Here is a 19,823-nt window from a genome sequence, read left to right as displayed (position 1 = left end):
ACCGCATCGTCGATTAAATATGCAGGACGGAACGCGGTGTTGGTTAGGCCATGCCCAGCTCTGTTAAGCAGACTGTTGAAAGTCAGCATGTGCAGTTCATGTGTGATAAAACATGTATATTGGTGATATAAAGGGAAACAGCATTCGTCTCTTGTGTGAGGGTACGCACCAATAACTGCCTGCCTCAATTAATGAGTGCTAGCCACTTGAGGCACTTGGTGTGCTATGACTCTTGCAGCTGGTTTTCCCTTCTCGCCCTTGTATTTGAACATGACATATGCAAATTCAGTCACTGACAATATTGGATGGAAACAATGGAAAGCACGTACCTGAGAACTAAAATGGAAAAGAATTACAAATACAGCAACTCTTCACATGCCAGTGTAGGAAGGCTCTGCTCTCATATTCAACGAACCATGTATGTATGAAGGGGTGCGAAAATCTTAACCTCACACAAAAAGTCTTGAGTTTTTTATGTGAAGAGCTCTTTTCCAAAATTCTATGAATACATTACATACATACATGATTTATTCTGAGACTAAAATGTATGTATTTACCAAGGCCTAAATCTGGGAGATTACATTGAATAGTTTTTATCTTTTTTTTCTCAATAGTAAAAAAAAGTAGTTTTTTTTCTTAGTGGCTTTCAGATATTAAAGTGTTGGTGCACCAGGTAATATAGAATCGAAAATATCGGAGCTACTTTACAAAAGACGCACAGTTTCATCAGTAATTTGGAATTGGTTTCGGTTGGCAGTGTCAGATAATGCACAAAAAAAACAGAGTCCACTACAAAGTACACTGAAAAAAATGGTGTTGAATTTATTCAAATTTTATTTCATCAGGTGGCTGCACAAAATAAAATCTACTTAAAAAATGTATCTGGATCCAGATGATTATATTTCACACAACCACTAGACTGGTTAGTACGTCCGCCTCACAGTGCAGAGGTCGTGGGTTCGATCCCGGCTCAGGCCTCCCTGTGTGGAGTTTGCATGTTCTCCCTGTGCCTGCGTGGGTTTTCTCCGGGTACTCCGGTTTCCTCCCACATTCCAAAAACATGCATGGTAAGTTGATTAGACACTCTAAATTGCCGCTAGGTGTGATTGTTTGTTTGTCTCTGTGTGTCCTGCGACTGGCTGGCAACCAATTCAGGGTGTCCCCCTCCTACTGCCCGAAGACAGCTGAGATAGGCTCCAGCATGCCCGCGACCCTTGTGAGGACAAGCGGTATAGATAATGGATGGATGGATGGACAACCACTTGACGAAATAAAATTATTTCAACAAAAACTTTTTTCAATTCAGACTTTAGCGTTAAATCCACTTGATGCAACACTTTGTAACAGTTTTTCAAAAGGTGCAATCGCTCATCAATGAGAATAACACGTCTGTCATGCAGCGATAGCTTAATATACTCCGTTTGAAGAGCCTCTACTTTTCACTATAAAAACGGTGAAAGGGCTTTCATTACACAGTAAAAAAATGCTGCACAAGCACAGCTTCAAAATCTTAGAAGTTACTGATGCTAAATGTGTATTGTTGCCCCATGGTCATTTCCTCGATGTTTACAAACTTATGGAAAACATACTGCATTCATGATCAACATTATGAATGTGACTCATTCCTAGCTATCAAAGTAGTTTGTAATTGCAGATAATGCATCCTTCGTGCACATTTTGGTGTCCATGTATCCATTACTGAAAACAGCAACATTCTTTGCATACTAATTGCAATTATAACAAATCTCTCAATAAATGTGACTTGAGTCTGAGTTGTTTGACAGTTGGAGCACACTGAAAAGCTTATCTTATTATAAATAAATACAACCACAACTGGCATTTACCACATTTTAACTGTGTGAAATATGCAAATGAGACCATGTTTCTTGGAGGGAAAAAAAACAAACGTATTGAAATAACAATCAGCAAGCACCTAACTAGCAAAATGTGACAGTCCCCAGAGGAGGTATAACAGGGAGACGCAAGTGTTGGATGTTTCAACCAAAAACATTGTCAGGAAATATAATTGCTGCAATGATGAGCTGAACAAAGTATTTAACGGAGGCTGGAGGTATGAAGGGAGAGGTGGCAGTACCTTTGATGTTGGCGAGTGCCGTCACACCACAAGTAGAACAAGGAAAGGCGAGGCTCTGATAGATTGGTCTTGATTGTTCCGTCTCTCAGGGGAGATCTGTGACTAAAATAGAATGACATTGGAATTAAGTATGCAGCCAACTTGCTGACTCCATATTATGAAGAAATAACTCTTATACGATGCAGAGACACATGCACTCATAATTGGCTCATCCCAGTATCGTATGCTCACCGGCCATGAAATAACACAGGACCTACGGTATGTAAAAATAAAAATAAAAAAAGCATTTGCAATAATAAATAATAAGATGAGTCATTATGAATTGCAAAATATTTATGTATTTATCTTTAAGATATTGTAACCGAAAATAATTGTAAAGGCCACATTTTTGATGATGAGCTCTTGTGAGAGATTCCTTTTGACTCTGCAAGAAGTACAGGAATGGACTGTCTGCTCGACTAATTTTTCATCAAAGTTGAAGGGTGTTTTATTTTCAAGGGACAAAGAAAAACACATTTCATATATATAAAATATAAAAATTAGTCAGCCACCACCTCACGCCCCAAAAATGGGCATCCGGCCGGACCAGAGGGTAAAAAATGGCTGGACGAGGCATGGCCGGAAGTGGACTTTAGTCCCGCCCACTAATCGGCCCTCATGTGTTTGACGTGGTCGTGAGGCGGCCAAATTTCATCTCAACCTACTCGGTGAAAAGCTTCTTTTTAGGCTTCTTTCTACTCCCGCGTCGGCGCGAGCGACAACTGCCGCATTGATTCACATGACCGGCGCATTGTGCTGTTGGCGCCAGGTCTGCGACACATGCCACGCACATATCAGGAATTGTTGCTGCTCTGGTCGGTCCATTATGTCACATGTTGCGATGACATACAGTTTCCCACACGAAGAAGAGGAGAGCATGCAGCACGCAGCTCATTGCTGCTGCAAAAGCAAACTGGTTTGGCAATAAAATTAAATGCATAGTCTCATCATCTCGGTCCCTTTATGGTTGTAGCAGGCACGATATCCATTGTTGTCACTGTCTTTTTGAAGCGACGCCCCCCGACTTGGAACTCAACTGTTTCAAAACAACTTGTGTCCACGAGTATATTAAGCTGCGTGCAGCACTCAAATATGACGCTGCCACATCAAGGTGGAGTTTATGCACTTCTGCTGGCGTCTTCCCTACTTCCGGAAATACGCCGTAGCAAACCTGCTGTGTATAGTGGTTTGCTGGTATGTTTTTATTTCGAAGGCTGTGAACGAAGGGAAGTGTGGAAAATAAATAACTTGTTGAATGCGACTTCTGGCCGTCTGTTGGACCCAAATAATTTGACAATACGACAAAACCAACCCCGGGGCTCGCAATGGAAGTAAGCACACGCAGTTGGGTATGTACAGTAGTCGTGGCGCATTTTGAAGTGGGTTTGAATAGTAAATTAGCCAGCTAATGATCCTTAAAAAGCTTCTGCGGTTGGCATCCCTCCCGCGGCGGCGTTAATAACGGACACTTTTTTTGGAGGGGGGAGGTGTAACGGGGCGTGGGCCAACAATATTTAGATTATGGCCGGAGGGTCGCGGCCAGAAGGGTACCCAGGTCAAGGGTGGAGGGTCGCGGCCGGACCGGCAAAAAAGGGTCAAGTGCCCAGCTCTGTTATTAGCATTTAAGATCACAAAAATAATTATAAATCTGCTGAATAACTTTATTAACATGATTTATACTCCCTGCGCACACACACTGACAATGACAGCTCTATTGCTACCTACTGTCATGGATGTGCAATTACACTTTATAGTAGTACAGCACAATAAAAAAGCATGTTCCCTGTGGTCACACGCGCCCCCTGAGGTGGACCTGCCTCAAAACATTAGGCATCCAACTTTTGTCAATACTTTACATAGAGACAGCAATCTGCGTTTTAGCATGTTTTGTCATTGCCTGTTCCCAATACAAAATGAATGGTGAGGTGTGGTCGAAAGCAAAAGTGCATACTTTGAAGGTGGCTTTTATGTAGAATAGTCATCATAAAGTCATAATTCACAAATTCACAGTCAGATGCAAAGCAGTTGTGCTCTAGTTGTACAAATCCAGGAGAGAGCAAAAGCCTTCAGATGCTAAGTACGGGAGTTCCAAAGTCAAACAATGCTTACTGGTGGTTTGCGACATGTTCTCTGAGTACTAGTTCATTATAAAAAATAAAGCAGTTTTGCTGTTGTAGCAAGTTTTCTCTCCCTTGTGGAATTTCATTTTGTTGCAGCAGATGCAAAGTTTTGCTGACAAAATACAAACACGAACTAGTGCATTTTGACTGACAAATCTTCCCTGAAGCAATCCAGTGTAATACATACAAATATGCTATACATGTATTTTTTCAATTCTTCTATTCAATAAATGATTCATAATGAGGCAACACTTGAATGCTTCAACAAACTGATGCAAAGGCTGACCTTTGATTTCAGACTATAGTGTCACAGTGTCTCAGAAATATAAACATCAAAGGGACTGGAAGGGAAAATGACCTATGAAAATATAAGAAAACGAATGAATTTTGATGCTACATACCATCGGACAAATGATTCTGCTATACACACCACTGGATCAAATAAAGCTGACAACCCAAACACCGGATCAACTTCACCCTTGAATGATGATCATATCATTTGCATCTTATGCAGATCTCACCACGATGGGAAAAAAATAAAATAACAATGACACCAGAACGAGACATAAAATATATTCGAAATGAGTAAATATATGTTGCAAAGTCAGTTCATCTCTGTTCAAATATTTAAGAACAAATGTGCATAATCTGCGCGTTCAAGAGAATGTTTGTGCCACCAAATCAGTATTTGCATCTAAAAGTGATAATTTGCAGAGCATTTCTTAAAACTCTTTCCTCGGTCAGTTTTGTGTCCCTGAATAAAATGCTGCAAGCCATTTCATTGATTTTCAAACTGGACTGAACTGAACTGTCTGAGCATGGTGACTTATAGGCACGACCCGAGAGGAGAATATTTGTGACAGGGTTGTCGTGGAGAACAAAGACACACAAGCTGCAGCTGACAAACGATCTGACGCTGGCGCTGACTATTGAGATGGTCAGGCAGTGTGAAGAGGTGGTTTACCAAATTAGCATGCAAGGAGAAACAGCTGGGGTGGTACGTGAAGTCACAAATAAGTACAACAGGCACACCAAACAATATGTCAAACATAAAGAGGGATATAATGGACAATGAGGGAAACAAACAAGAGAAGCATAACAAGAATGAAAATTGCCCTTCTAAGAAATCCATATGCAACGTGTGCAACAAAGTGGGACATTGGAGCAGAGTGTGTAGGAACAAAAAAAAAAAACAGTGAGTGAGGTCACAGAGCAACCAGAGCATCAGCAGCAGCCATATTTCCTTGTGGCAGTGACAAAAGTAGATGGGTCTTCAGCCCAATAGGTCATCAATTTGTTACTGGGTTGTACACCAGTCGAGTTTAAGATTGACACGGGAAGACGTGAACATCATCCGCGAACAGACCTATCATTCTCTCATCCCCGAAACACAATTGCAGCCTGCTGACATTCCACTTGATATCCCAGGAGGTGAATTGCAGTGCTTCGGTCAGATTCAAAGCACAGAAACCTACAAAGGGAAACCTTACCCACTCCCAGTTTATGGTATCACGGTGAATACCCTCCTCAGCCGGCCACTGGCTGTGAAAACGAACCTGGTCAGGAGACTGAATGAGATGGTGAACAACAGAGGCCACATACAAACATGTGGTGAGCATGGAACTTTGAAGACTGAAAGAGTAAAAATCCAACTAAAAAGACAATGTTCAGTCATACTGTAAGCTGTACACACAGCACAACGTGTTCCTCTCCTCGTGCTGCAAAGAGTGAAAGAGAAGTTATAGAGGATGGCGCAAAATGGCATAATAGAGAGTGTTATACAGCCCACTGACTGGTGTGCGCCTATGGAGTCAGTCCTGAAGAGAAGAAAAGTATAGGAAAAGGCCGCATATGTGTCGACCTCAAAAGGCTGAATAAGGCTGTTAAAAGAGAACAGTACATTTTGCCTATAGCCGAAGAGATCGCGGCAAAACTAAGCGGAGCTACAGTCTTTTCTTCCTTGGATGCAGCCAGTGGGTGCTTCCAGATACCCCTCCACCCACTCTGCTGTAAACTCACGCATTCATTGGACCCTTTGGCCACTTCAATTTTAAACAGCTCCCGTTTGGAACTACAAGTGCACCGAAGATCTTTCCAAGGAAGATGATGGAGACTCTTCAGAGCCTTAAAGGGGTTGAGGTCTTCGTGGATGACATCCTGGTGTACGGGGCCACAGGGAAGGAGCATGGCGACCACTTGGAGAAGGTAATGCTATGTGTTAGAGACTGCTGGGTTGAAGCTTAACCAAGTGTTCAATTAAAGAGGGCCAGCTGCGATTCGTTGGCCACCTCATCGACAGGTCCGGCATCTGGCCTGATCCAGAGATGGTGGAGGCTATACGGCAGCTGTTACCACATGGTGTGAAAAGAGCTGAAGAAGTTACTGGGAGTGGTGAATTACCTGGGCGGGTACATTCCAAACGTCTCAATGGTGGGCCAGCCAATGCACGAGCTCCTCTGGAATGATGCTGTACAGACATGGAGTCACGCTCAACCAACAGCTTTCGAGAAGACCAAAGGGCTTTAACAACTGCACAAGTGCTTGCCTACTATGATGTGAATAAGACAACCGTGTTTAGTTATGGACTGGGTGGTGTGCTACTCCAACTCCATGTTGGGGGTTCACTGGAAACCAGTAGCCTATTGCTCCTGAAGTCTTAGTGATGCAGAAACTCACTACACACAGACAGAAAAGGAAGTGTTGGCAGGTTGTCTGAGCATGCGATAAATTTGACACATACCTGAATACACAAGTGGTGATTCCTTCTTCAGGATGTTCCAAATTGTTGTGTATGATTTTACATATTCTCTCATCTGCACAATTACTTATTTTTCACACACAGACAGCTCTCTGATTTAATGATGTTAGTTACAGCTCGGCTATCACTGTAGATGTGCAGTCTCCATCGGCAAAAAACAAATCTGAAACCCAACTAAAGCCCGGTTCACACGGCAGGATAATCGGCCTGATTTTACTCTCGTAATTTCTCCAAAAATAATCTCATCAGATAATCCTGCCGATGTGTGGTGTGCTCAGCCTGATCTCGGCCGCTCGGAAGGACGTGCGACCTCAAATCGGGGATATTCAACATGTTGGATTTTTTCGGCCCAACTTCGCACCGTCTGCTGTGCCTGGAGGACAAACGAGAACGCCGGATGACAGTGACGTGCAGCCAATCAGAAAGCGAGGTGACGGGGAAGCGAGTGGGAATCCGAAATCCAGACAGACAACAACAGAGCCCAGTGTCTTTTTTTGTCATTTTTTCCACTAAAAATAATCCACAAACTAACACCACCGTCAAAATACGATCTGATACCCCTGCTGCATCTAAATCCACCATGTCTGTTTACTCCGAAGTTTTGTTTAATCTCGAGGGGTTTTGCGGGATTTTCCGTCTGACATGAAAATATACGTGAATGAATCGGTTTTGTGTGCGATGTGTTGTTCTTGACGTGGCTGCACACCACACCCGTTCAAAAACTGTTATACGCGTCATTTTTTCTTGTCAAGTGTAGGATCTCTCAGAGTTTGGAAGTCGGCCGACAATTTTAAAACTTGCTTTGTGACCCAGGTCACTGTTTATCATGTAACATTCGACAAAACATACTTGGCAGACGTATGTTCGAATACACAAAAGCTCACAAGAAAAAAAATGTGTTTTCAAATTAGAGTTCCAATATGTTATGTATCGGATCTGATAATTAAAGCTGAATATAATATATGTGCTGTACTGCCTCACAGCAAACATGTTGTAGGTTCAAATCTCCACTCGTGTGGAGTTAATAAACAAACACAAAAGCAAAGTAGAAGTAACTTCTCCCAAGGCACCAGGAGACGTTAACGTCTCCTTGGGCTTGTTTGGAATCTGTGGATTCTCTCTGGACTCTTTATACATTCTAAAAATATATATTTACCTTTATATACAGTATTTTTGGTTCGTTGCTTACTCCAATTTGTGCGAATGGTGTTTTTGTGCCAGCCTTCTGATTGACTAGAGATCAATCCTGGGGGTACGTAACCTGCCACTGTTAATTTAGCATAGGCTCAAGGGCAACAGACTCGCCCAGTCAACCTGAACAATGTTTTGTCCAGAGGAGGGCTCGAACCTTCCAAAATTGAGTACTTACAGAGTGAACAACTGCCTCCGCAATTTAATTCTGTGACAGCATGCTGCATGCTTAGATATGAGAAAAGTGTTCTCTTCTCCATGGTGAGTTTACACCAAGGACAGATCAACTTTGAGCACATTGGAGTTCGGGTACAAACATAAAAAGGGAAAGCATTTCTCTCTTTACTTCAGCATAAGCCTTGGCAATGCCCCTGAATGGACAACTCAATGAGACAGTGAGATTTAAGGACATTTCATTGTGTGTAGCTAACATGGTGCGATGGTCTTGGAAGTGACTCCCTTGTTCAGTTTTGCAAGTGAATAACGTAAATGCACTGGAGGTAAATAAGCTTGAAAGACAAAGCATTACCTCGGGTGAATTATAACGTTAAATATCATTTGGCAGAACTCAAGGACGAGAATATCCTGTCAATTTATTTCCATACTAGATTTATTTAGATTCTATAGAATATCACAACAATGGCCACAGTTGTGGTCAAATGGTCAACATTAATAATAGAATCCTCAAGCAATATTTGTTCATATCTGTGTGTGATATACCTCACATGCCAAGAAGACAATTAAATATTCTGTCACGACTTGTTCTCCTTGAACCTACATTGTTTGGTGAATGCTCCTGAGTAAGTCAGTGATTAATAATAAATGATGAGTGGGGGTTATTTAGCCTGCCAGATGAGGCAGTGGAGGGTGGAGCACAGAATCTGTCTGACTCTTCACCGCATTTCCTCTGATGCTGAATGAAATCTGATTCTAAAAAAAATATAAGCGAGGTGCATGTCAGGAAGAAAATGATATGATGTGCATGTCATTCTTGTAGTTTCTTTTGTCTTTTCAACATTTTATGTTTAGGGCTGCTTGATATTTCTATACAATCCTCTCACTAGCTTCATGGGATGGTTTTTTTCCCCCTTACATGGAACACCCCCATGTTATACTGTCATAAAACTGAATTTCATGCAATTATTTCAGGCAGTTTGAAGCACTCCTCATTCCCTCCAAAGCCCCAGACAGCTCAATATTGCCAGGTAATGGCTGAGCTGAAAGCAGAGCAAGGAAAAAACTCTATTGCATATGCTCCACTTTGTGTGTGTAGTCTGTCTGGAGAGAGCAGCAGCTAATTGCTTCTTCCAAAAGAACATTAGAGACCATCATCATTAGTCCACACAAACAGACGGGCTTGTGTGATAAGGGGGAAAAAAAAGGCTGTGGAATTGTGCAGTCGTTCTAGACAGCTGATATTGGAAAGTATTTTCTGCATTTAAGAAATTACTCAACCACATTACAACTTATCACCATTGATGAGAAGTTCCTAAAAAGAAAAACATTTTAGGAACTTTAGGAAGCCAAATTGACGTTCATGATATAATTGTGTAGAGCAGGGATGGGCAACTTAAATGCTGGAGGGGGGTGCTACTGGGCGGGCACATAAGACCACGCACTTCCTAACCAGATGTACAGGATGACAAAAAATGTTGTTTTAAACATGGACAAAATACATGCTCATAATATATTTCACATTTCATTATCAAGGTCATTATATTGATAATACATTTTTCAATGCATGTATAAAAGATCCATTATCCAAACCCAACAATGAAGGGTTTGAAGCAAACAGTTACCTTATTTTCCAGACTATAAGATGCTACTTTTTCCTTAGGTTTTGAACCATACGGCTTATGTATGAAAGTGCGGCTATTCTGTGGATTTTTCTTCCACCGCTAGGACAGTCTAAATGGAATTACAATAAATTACAGCACAATACAATTGCCAATAACAGGATGTGACTGCAGGTGGAGGAGTTCAACAGTTAATTCCCAGGTGAAACTATGTCTTCTAACTACAGTATGACATTTGTGATGACTGACAGATGACCATCATCTTAGAAAGATTTGCTAACTTGGTAACTAATATTATATAAGCATTTTCTGTGTGCACTTTGTACATAAACACTCCTACACAAAATGAACCCTCTATTTGATTTCCCTTTAATGAAGGTTTTGGAGGATGACATTTGAATGCATATCACCAAAATACTTTTTTTTATAGGGCATATTTGTACTCTCATATAGCAATGAAAGAGTAAAGTATGTACTTCACCCTCGGCTAGCAACATCTGCCGCCATAGACAATACCTGTCCGTCTTGTTTAGTTTTCAGTCATTTTCCCATCTTCTCACATGCGGAAATGCCTCTGCCTATCAGCAGGTGCTGGTGCACTGGTTGACGCAGAGATGTTGTGCACATGCACAGTGGGAAATCAGTGGGAAAAACTGAAAACTGAACCTTTTCAGTTTGAGTGCACACGCCTCACCTCTGATGCAGAGTTAAAGTTCTATCAGGGAAAAATGTCAGAACAGGAGTGCACAACATGAACCTATAAACTCTTTTTAATGGGCAGTTTGGATGTTGTCTTATATCGATGATTTTTATTAGCCTTAGGGTTATGAAAAGCAGTAGCAAGCTAGTACAGCAATAGTAGACAGCACAAAATTGGCGAAGGCAGGGGGACATTTGGGGCATGAGACCCCACCCCACCACCCCTGACTTTTTGGCCTGTCTTTGATATGCCCCTTTTTTCATGTATGTTTTCACACCCCTTATTTATTGCACTGGGTGAAGCCTATCTGGGTATATGTGGCTTATCAGTAGTATAATTACATGCAGCAACTTTTGAATTTTTAACCACATTTATGAACAATTTGGGTTATGCAGAACATTTTCATAGAATAATTACCTCCGTTTGCATACTATTTTTGCATACGGACAGAGTGAGTTACTTGTTATTTCATGTTGTCAATTAAACACATTAAATTGATGTCACTCACCACAGGAATAAAGCAGCATATGGACGTACAGACTTATACACACGTATGCGTTTCTATATATACACTGTGTCATTTCCATCATAGAGACATAAAATACCGCAGAGAAATCAATGTATTCAAGTTGGGCTCCCAACGGCGAGGATGATGCATAGACAAGTACTTCCTGTACAACAAAGACCAACATTTACTGTACAAGTACATTATTCCAATCGCCGAATATTTTATGACCAAATATTCTGGTTTGAAAAGGGGCAAACCAAATGTCTTATTCCCATTTTTAAAACCCTGAGCAAGAGTAAATTTCGGTTCTTGCATGTGTTTACATGGCCTTTGAAAACCCGAAGACTGCCAATATTCGGGTTTTAAATGGGTTACAGACTGCATGTAAATGCAACCAATGAGTTCAAGCTGTAGCTGTTGCCTCTGCTTGTGTAAAGCACATTGGGTTGCCTTGTGTATGAGATGTTCTATATAAATAAAACTGCCTTGCCTCTACGAGAGAGAGGGAGATAGAGAGAGATAGAGAGAGAGAGAGAGAGAGAGAGAGAGAGACGGAGGGGAGAGAGAGCGGAGTTAGGCCAGTGTTTGTTGAGCACCGTCAAAGCTGTGAGGAGATCAAACAGTGCTCCAGATTTGTTATCATACGTTGCCACAGATTTGCACAGAAAAAGGTCAATGCATGATTGTAATCTAAAGGCAGAATTACATAATAGATTGTACAGTATATAATAAACCTGCAAAGCAGCGCTAGGGTTCTTTGCCATAAGCATTGACTGGGTACGAATTGTAATGCAGTTAATTGTAATGCAATGTAATTAATTGCAATGCAGCCATCTCCATCTGGGAGCGCATAGCAGAAACCCACGCAGATGCTTGATGCTACAAATAGTTGAAGAGTTGCTAGAGGCCTCCCACCTTGTTTTTAACGTACAACAACTATTCATCTCAAACGAATTGACGTTTTATTTTTGCCAATGACTGCATAAATCAAGATTGACAACTTTGTTGCAACCAGATACAAATTCCAAAGGAAAACAGCTGATCAATTAGTAATAATGCAACATATAATCCCAGTTATGCACAAACACAAACAAGCACACAGCTATTTGAGTGAAGAGAAGCTTGACATTGTTTGAATGTGTGAGCTGAGCATTCAGCATGAAGGGTCACCAATGAAGCATCAACACGTATACACCTGAAATTAACCACGGTAATTACTTCCTGTAGCAAATGGGAAACAATTCTGATTGTAGAAAATAAGCAGAGACAACGTGCATCTGAAACAGTCTGCTGCTTAGAATTATCATTCAGTCAACACATGTGTTTCAGTCCTTTCATATGGACAGAAGCAACTGCATTATCCCCTGGCAGAGGACAGAAATGCAGCCAAATGTAATTTTCCATCACCACATTTCTGGATTTAAAAAAAAAAAAAAAAAGACGATATTTTTAGAAACAAGAGGCGGCCTGATTTCCTGAACTGGACATAGAGAGGTGTGTCCACTGGAGTCAAACAGGCCACTGGAGACTGTGAAAACATACCAAAGCGACTTCTACAGCATCTGACTAAAGCCCCTTGTTTTTCTCATTTTTGAGGCCGTAAAGTTGCTTTTACTTTACAGCCACCCTTCAACTTCAACTCAAAGAACCGTACCCAGGAGGCGTGTGTGTACAGTCATATGAATCGAGGTTTAATGATGGGACTTCAGCATCTTTCTGAAAATGACGGAGCCATTAGATGCATCTATGAAATGTATTTTCTTCAAATGATGTTTGAAACGAAATACAACAATGCATTGTTTTCTTGTTCTTTTTTTTAATGCATGCTGTCTAGTGTTTTTCCATACGTGGAGACTGAAATGATATATTGTAGTCTCAGTCTCAAAAAATACAAATGCATATAATTATGGCTACAATTTAATCAGCTATAAAAAATAAGCTCTGTAAAAGCTCTGTAAAAAAATATTTTCACATTAATGCATTACTGTTGGCCCTCTAATGATGTTTTTATTTTTGTAACAAAAGGCATACATGTTTGTTTTCTTTCAGAATTACCATTCTGTAAAACTTACAGATGGGACAACAACATAGCTTTGGATGTAGATCAACAGCAGCATATTTACCTGCAACAAGATGTACATAAAGTTTTAAATATTAAAACCTCCATGTGCTTAGGCTTAAAACGACACAAGATATCTAGTTTTCACTCAAGTTTCTACCACTTTTCTTTTCTTAATGAGAGGATGGGTATCTCTCTCATTGCCATGGCGACCCCGGAGTGGCTATTTTAGTGGTCTATCATATTTGTCAACGAGCCTGGGCAGCTCCCATCAGCACTTTGTGTCACAGTTTCCAGTGGGAACTGGAAGGGGGTGGATCCCAAAAACGCAGACAAGGAGAAGAAATGTATTTAACTAAATTTTATTTACGAAAAAAAAATAATTTGGAATTTGCTGTGTCCTTCAAATAATCACACAATATACTGCATGTTACCAGACAGGAAGTTGAAAAAAAAATACTTCTCTACAGAAGCTTATAAGTTGCACATTAGAACTGACTAATGGAACATTCCAGTGGTAATTCTGTCAATAATATATATTATCCATGTCAATAATCATTACTTTTGTATTGGCAGCGAAAGGTAACTGCTTCCTCATTTATATTATATTGATATCCTCTCAGACTGCCGTCGCGACACTGGCAGCTAGAAGGAAGGGTGAGGAAAGCGATCAGGGCTGATAGAAGAGTAACACACACCGTCTCCGAGCCATCACTTGCCAAGACTGAGAGCATCAATCCATCACATCTTCACTGAAGTCCTGCCTCCCCGGCTGCTTGAAAAAGACCAAAAACCTGGCATCTACTTCTCTTTGATATTGAATGTGTGTGTAGGTGTGTATGCGTGTGTGTGGGGGTGTGTATGCGTGTGTGTGTGTGTGTGTGTGTATGCGTCATACGTGTGACCTAGATTTAGCTCTACCTGAATGTCCCTTCTGTCAATCAAAAGTGAGAATGTTTGGAGGTACTTTTAATCATAATGACGATGGATTATTTCTGGCTACCCAAATACCCATTCATTAAATCTTCACAAGTTTCAGAGACAAAATTCGAATTATATAACCATCACCAAAGCAACTATAGTAAAATCCAACTTTCTTTTGACTTGTCTTGTGATCAATATGACCATATTGTTTTAGTTCAATCCCAGGCAGTAATTGAACACGTCCAAACTCCATCAGCTAGGCAATGAGAGGTTGCTCTGTGTTGAATATATGAAAATGATGTTAATAATTATAATAAATATTGAGACAATCAAATTGCTGTTTAGGGCTGGGACGATACACTTTTGTTCCAACCCGATATAGATCCAGATACTTGGGTTGCGATCCGATACGTATTGCGATACTTAAATATGATCAAAAATATATATTAAAAACAACTGAAGCATGTGTTTCCAAAGTTGTAACTTAAAGCGGAAGTCAACCCAAACATATTTTTTGCAAGAATATGTTCCCAGCAGGCCCACTAGTTGAAACACGGCATTCTGATTAATTTTGCGTTTGTGGAATATAAGTTAATCAGCAAGATGAACTCGTTTTTAGCCATCTCCGGGAGCGGCCATTTTGTGTTTTGAAGAATCTTTTCCCAACAGGCCCACTAGTTGAAACACGGCATTCTGATTAATTTTGCGTTTGTGGAATATAAGTTAATCAGCAAGATGCACTCGTTTTTAGCCATCTCTGGGGGCGGCCATTTTGTGTTTTGTCGACTGAAAATGAAATCACAACTGCTCACACCGACCAATCACAGCTGACCTGTTTTATGAAACTGGAATTTGCAGTTTTGCATCATATAAAAAGTGGCCATTAATAAAATCGATTAAAAGGTAAAAAACAAAAAAACAAAAGAGTAAAGACAAAGTAGAAAATGCGGCCATAGTCTTTACTGCAGAGATCACAGACATTGATGGGAAAGACCTGCATTCTAACTGATGAAATTCCTCCCAAATTTCACAGCTGCCAACAAAGTACAAATTGACAAGGCAAAAATACTGTCAAGAAAATATGTTTCTGTCAGGGAACAAGGGAGATCAAAAACAAAAACATCACAACTGGTTTGGAAAAAGAAAAAAATATATCAAATAGAATAGATTGAACCATGTGAGAGGGAGGAAGCAGAATTCTGACACAGTTCTGTCTCAGCGTCCGAAGTTGCATGTGAAGACCGTGCTGCGGTTTTCAAGGGTTTGTAGAGTTTGCTCGCAACCTACAGCAAGATTACAAAAACAAAAGCCTATAAGATCAAGGTACTGGAGCAAGGACTAATTATTTATTGAGTAAGGTCCTTGAAATCTCTGCAAGGGTTGTACTATTCTATGCATTACCGACTTAATTAAATACTGCTTCTGTTTCCCCTTTCTCTCTGACACTGAGCAGAGATTGAGGTGAGCAGACAGATCACGGTGGAGGTAATAGCTATGTGTTACCAGAAAGTCATTTGGACTTGGTATAATGTTGTCTTCCCTCTCGACACGACACTAGACACTGGCAGGAAGAAGTCGTTTGCAAGGTGGTGCTGGTTTGCAATGTCACAATCATTGTGGCTAAATGGGGCTTAAAAAACTCTGTCATACTGAAAACAGACTAAATGAGATTTTAATAGCATTTTTTTGCCAATTAAATATCACAGCAAGGATCATCTCTGTTGAAATAGTTACAATACTTGACTTCATTTGCTGACCTATCCAGAGCGTATCCAGCCTCCCCAAAGTCAACCAGGATACGCTCCATCTCACTCACGACCCTATGTGAGCTTATGTGCATAGTCAGAAGGATGATTTTTTTTTTTCTGGATCTTATGTGTGGTTGGTACTGAAGCCTGATAGTGACAGCATTCATCAAAATTACATTTTGAAGAATTCACACTGATTTCGTCTGCACTCTGGCAACAATATATTGAAAGTAGAATAAATCAATCATGCATCAAATAATAATATATGAAATGCATGAGCGTCTCATGATTTTCTTTGATGAGTGAACATAAATATAAGATATTGTACGGTGCTATGATTGTCAGAGGAAAGTCTAATCCTGAGCTGTAGTGGGGAAACAAATGTGCTGGAAAACAATCTCTTCTTGTAACTTACAAGCTTTATAAGCCAACCGCAAGCCAGTCTGCCCATTGAATTGATTTGTTTGTACTCGGAAGACACAAAAGGAACAGTATATTGATGATCCAGTCCAAGTCTCACTGCAGCATGTTTTCTCAAGCACTTTAAAAGAGTAAATCCTGGTTTGTTACTATATGCGTAGGCTGTGGTCATTCATGTGAAGCCCTGACAATATATATATATGAATCCCTCCCTGCCTGTCACTGCATGTCGCTTGCAGTTAAAGAACTGGTTTTGGGAGTTCATTTTAAATTGACCATACAACAGACTTAATGTATCTTCTTAAGAATGTTTGATGTCACAAAATATATAAAAAGAGATTTTTGAGTAAAAAATGGTCCATTCTGCTCCCATGCTCCCTTCAAATGACATTGTCAAGAAATCACACCTCTTTGATAAGGACTCCTTCATTCATAATTTACACAAGGTGTGTGTGTCAGAAGTCTGGATGGCAGAATTCTCGTAAATAAAAACCGTGTAACTTCAGCCACTCAGAAAAGGACTTATGTGCCAAAGGGAAAATCAGGCCCATGGTTATGTTTTCTAAAAACAATAACACACGGGCTGAGGTTTCAGACATCATTTTAAAACCGCATTGCCTCTGATTGTACCCAGACTATGCACACATTTTTAGTGGGACATAATTAATAGAAATTATAAATTGTGGTGTTTCAGAATTAAACGTCCTAGTTATACCACTGCTTAACTGATAAAACCTAAGACACAAAGATTAAAGTGGGAATAGCTGGAGGACGCATACAGTCTTAAATAGACTACGCCCCTTTAATTAAAAAAAATACATACATTGTCATTTCTTTTTTTAAATGTAATAACTTTTAACTTTTATAAGAAAGACTGGAAGCATAATTCTTTCACATGAATTAAGGAATTAGTTTTGGTGGAATTTTCACACAGGTCTTCACTCCATGGGATTCATAGAGACTAAAATAATCTTGGTGGAATTATAGTTTTTTTAATTATAGTCCACTTCCACTTGAATTGAAAAAAAAAAAAAAACTTTCATAGTAATATCATTGTACATACAAATCCACGTATTTGAGTACAGTATAATGAAGTAGATAAATTATCTCATTATGTTAAGCTTGACGAATTTTGTGAGGGGTTTTGGTTTCAGTTTTTTCAAAGTCATGGGCATTTCGAGTTAAGTTTACATTTTTGGGTTGATGTATTTGAACAGGGGTGTGTAGAGAATAGAGGTTTTATATCCATTGTACAGACATAGTTACTTGGTAGTCACTTTCAGTCTGGACGCAGTGTGGGCGAACGTTTCCAGTATTTCAACATTGGCCCGAAAAAAAAAAAAAATGCTGATCAAGTATTAAGACCCCTTTCAACATCGCTTAAAAAAAAAAAAAAAACACCAAGCAGCAACCTACCCAAACCCTCAAACAGAACCCAGCTCTGTGGAGCGAGTGCCTGCTTCGGCCGGTTGGGTAAGATAGAGACACAGAGTAAAATAATGGATGATAAATAAAAAGATAGAGATTGACGCAGGATAAAGAAGTTGAGCCACTGCAGGAGGGAGGAGAGAACAATGGGCACAACAACAGCTCACCAAATAAAAATCGAATCGAATTTAAAAATGTATAAACATTTTTTGTTTGATTTTAAATTAGGGTGCCCTAATTTGTAAACCCTTACATCCCTTCACCCATGTTTGTCCCTTAACAAAAGACTAAACTTTGCATAACAGAAATGTTGAGAAGCAAGGGAGACAGAGGTATAACAGAATCAAAGATACTTTTATCTTGCTGTTCCACAGATGTATGATTTTCTGTCCGTACTGTCATTATCTGGATTCCTGTGTGTTTGCTATCAGAGCATCCGGCACAAAGTGATGGCGGTGGAGGAAATGAGCCAAGATATAAGTGGCATTAATTGAACAGGTTCATAGCCACCCTAATCCATAAACAAGGCTGACCTGTCACTCATTAGTGGACGCTCTATCTTGACCACAATGCACAATGCTGGCTCATATCCCAGAAATGCCTGCGAGAAATGCTCTAGCTAAGGTCTAATCACTCATAACTGACAGAATCTGGAGGCCACTTGCCACAACGGCATTAGGAAAGTAATTTTTCAATGCAGTGTTTTAAAAGAAAGCAAATTAAACACACGGTACGGAAGCTGATTAGTAAATAAATTCTTTGTGTTGCAAATGGAGGAGGAACAAGACTAGTGGAGCAAAGATAACATCTATCAGGATCAAGACTAAGAGATTAAATCACAAGTAGTGAATCACAAGCTTGATGAATGATATAGTAAAACTGATGAAGAAATATTTGGAAATGTCCGTCGTCTTTGATCAAATCCGAGCAAAGATAGTGCATTTATGCTTTCATAAAAAAACGGAATACGTACTAGAATACAGAAGCAGAGCTCTCTCATGATGATATGCTTTTTTCCCATCACGCAGGGAGGCATTTTTGTGCCAAGGTGTGTTAGTCATGTTCATCTAATCCACCGGTGAAAAGAGATGGGAGAAAGGACCGTACAATAAGTTTAGTTTAAACAGAAGTGGTGAGCTGCAAGTGATGGGGAAAACTCTACAATAATATTAATAAATAAATAAATAAATAAATAGGTCGCCTATACAACCTCACAGTTTCTCCAGAGCAGGTTGCTCAATGTCGATCGCGGTCTACCAGTCGATTGCAAAGGTAGTATTGGTAGATTGCATGACATCTGTAATGGCTGCCATCTGTATTTTGAAATACAATGGCTTCATTTTGAAAATGTCATACCAGAAGTTGCATATTACAGAACCTCTGTACGCTTTATGCGGAGACTGAGCACTTGTAGCGGCATTCATCCTGCGTGTTGCTTACTTTTTCCTCGTCATTTGCAGGGGCGGAGCCAGAACGTGGCTAATGGGTGGGCCTGGAAAAATCAGGGTGGGCCTCAATATTTCTCTCACTGAGCACAATCCTCCTATCCCGACACATCGTATATTCAAATAATATTGGAATGGTGTGTTGGCTCCGGAAGAGCTGGAAGACGTGGCTGGGGAGAGGGAAGTCTGGGCTTCCCTGCTGAAGCTGCTGCCTCCGCGACCTGACCTCAGATAAGCGGCAGATAATGGATGGGTGGATGGTGTGTTGGCGTTTTACGGCATTTTGCTGAGCAATAAACATCTGTAAAAGGAACTGGAGTCTTGCATCCAATCAATGGATGGCATAACATTAAAAAAAAAAATAGGTGTTCATTGTTAATTATGTCGAGTTGCTGAGTGCAACATTGGTTCATGCAGTTATGCAAGGTACATCAACATACATTGTAAATAAAAAATCCTCAATATATTTGAAAATAAATATGTTTTACATTTTTGTAGTGGGTAGGACCTACCCACTACAAATATGCAAAACCTGAAAGGTACCGGTAGATCATTTTGACTTGGTCATTTTATAAGTAGCTCGCATGCTGAA

At 40.2% G+C, this 19,823-nt stretch overlaps 1 protein-coding gene across 8 annotated transcripts in view; it reads right to left on the bottom strand.

Annotated features, from left to right (window-relative positions):
- arvcfb (ARVCF delta catenin family member b) overlaps window positions 1-19,823 on the bottom strand; it is a 240,610-nt gene that overhangs the window by 153,909 nt on the left and 66,878 nt on the right. For 7 of the 8 annotated variants that reach the window (XM_086030443.1, XM_086030449.1, XM_086030447.1 and 4 more), the window contains exon 2: window positions 2,096-2,197. The exons of the other annotated variant lie outside the window; for it this stretch is intronic. The gene's annotated coding sequence lies outside the window, so the exon portion shown is untranslated. The remainder of the gene's footprint in view (window positions 1-2,095; window positions 2,198-19,823) is intronic. 8 annotated transcript variants of the gene reach the window in all.

This window comes from Filicampus tigris, chromosome 5, assembly GCF_054856515.1.
Source record: "Filicampus tigris isolate MCC_2025a chromosome 5, RoL_Ftig_1.0, whole genome shotgun sequence".
Lineage (NCBI taxonomy): Eukaryota > Metazoa > Chordata > Actinopteri > Syngnathiformes > Syngnathidae > Filicampus > Filicampus tigris.
Note: the sequence above shows the minus strand (reverse complement) of the source record. Positions and strands in the feature narration are given on the sequence as shown.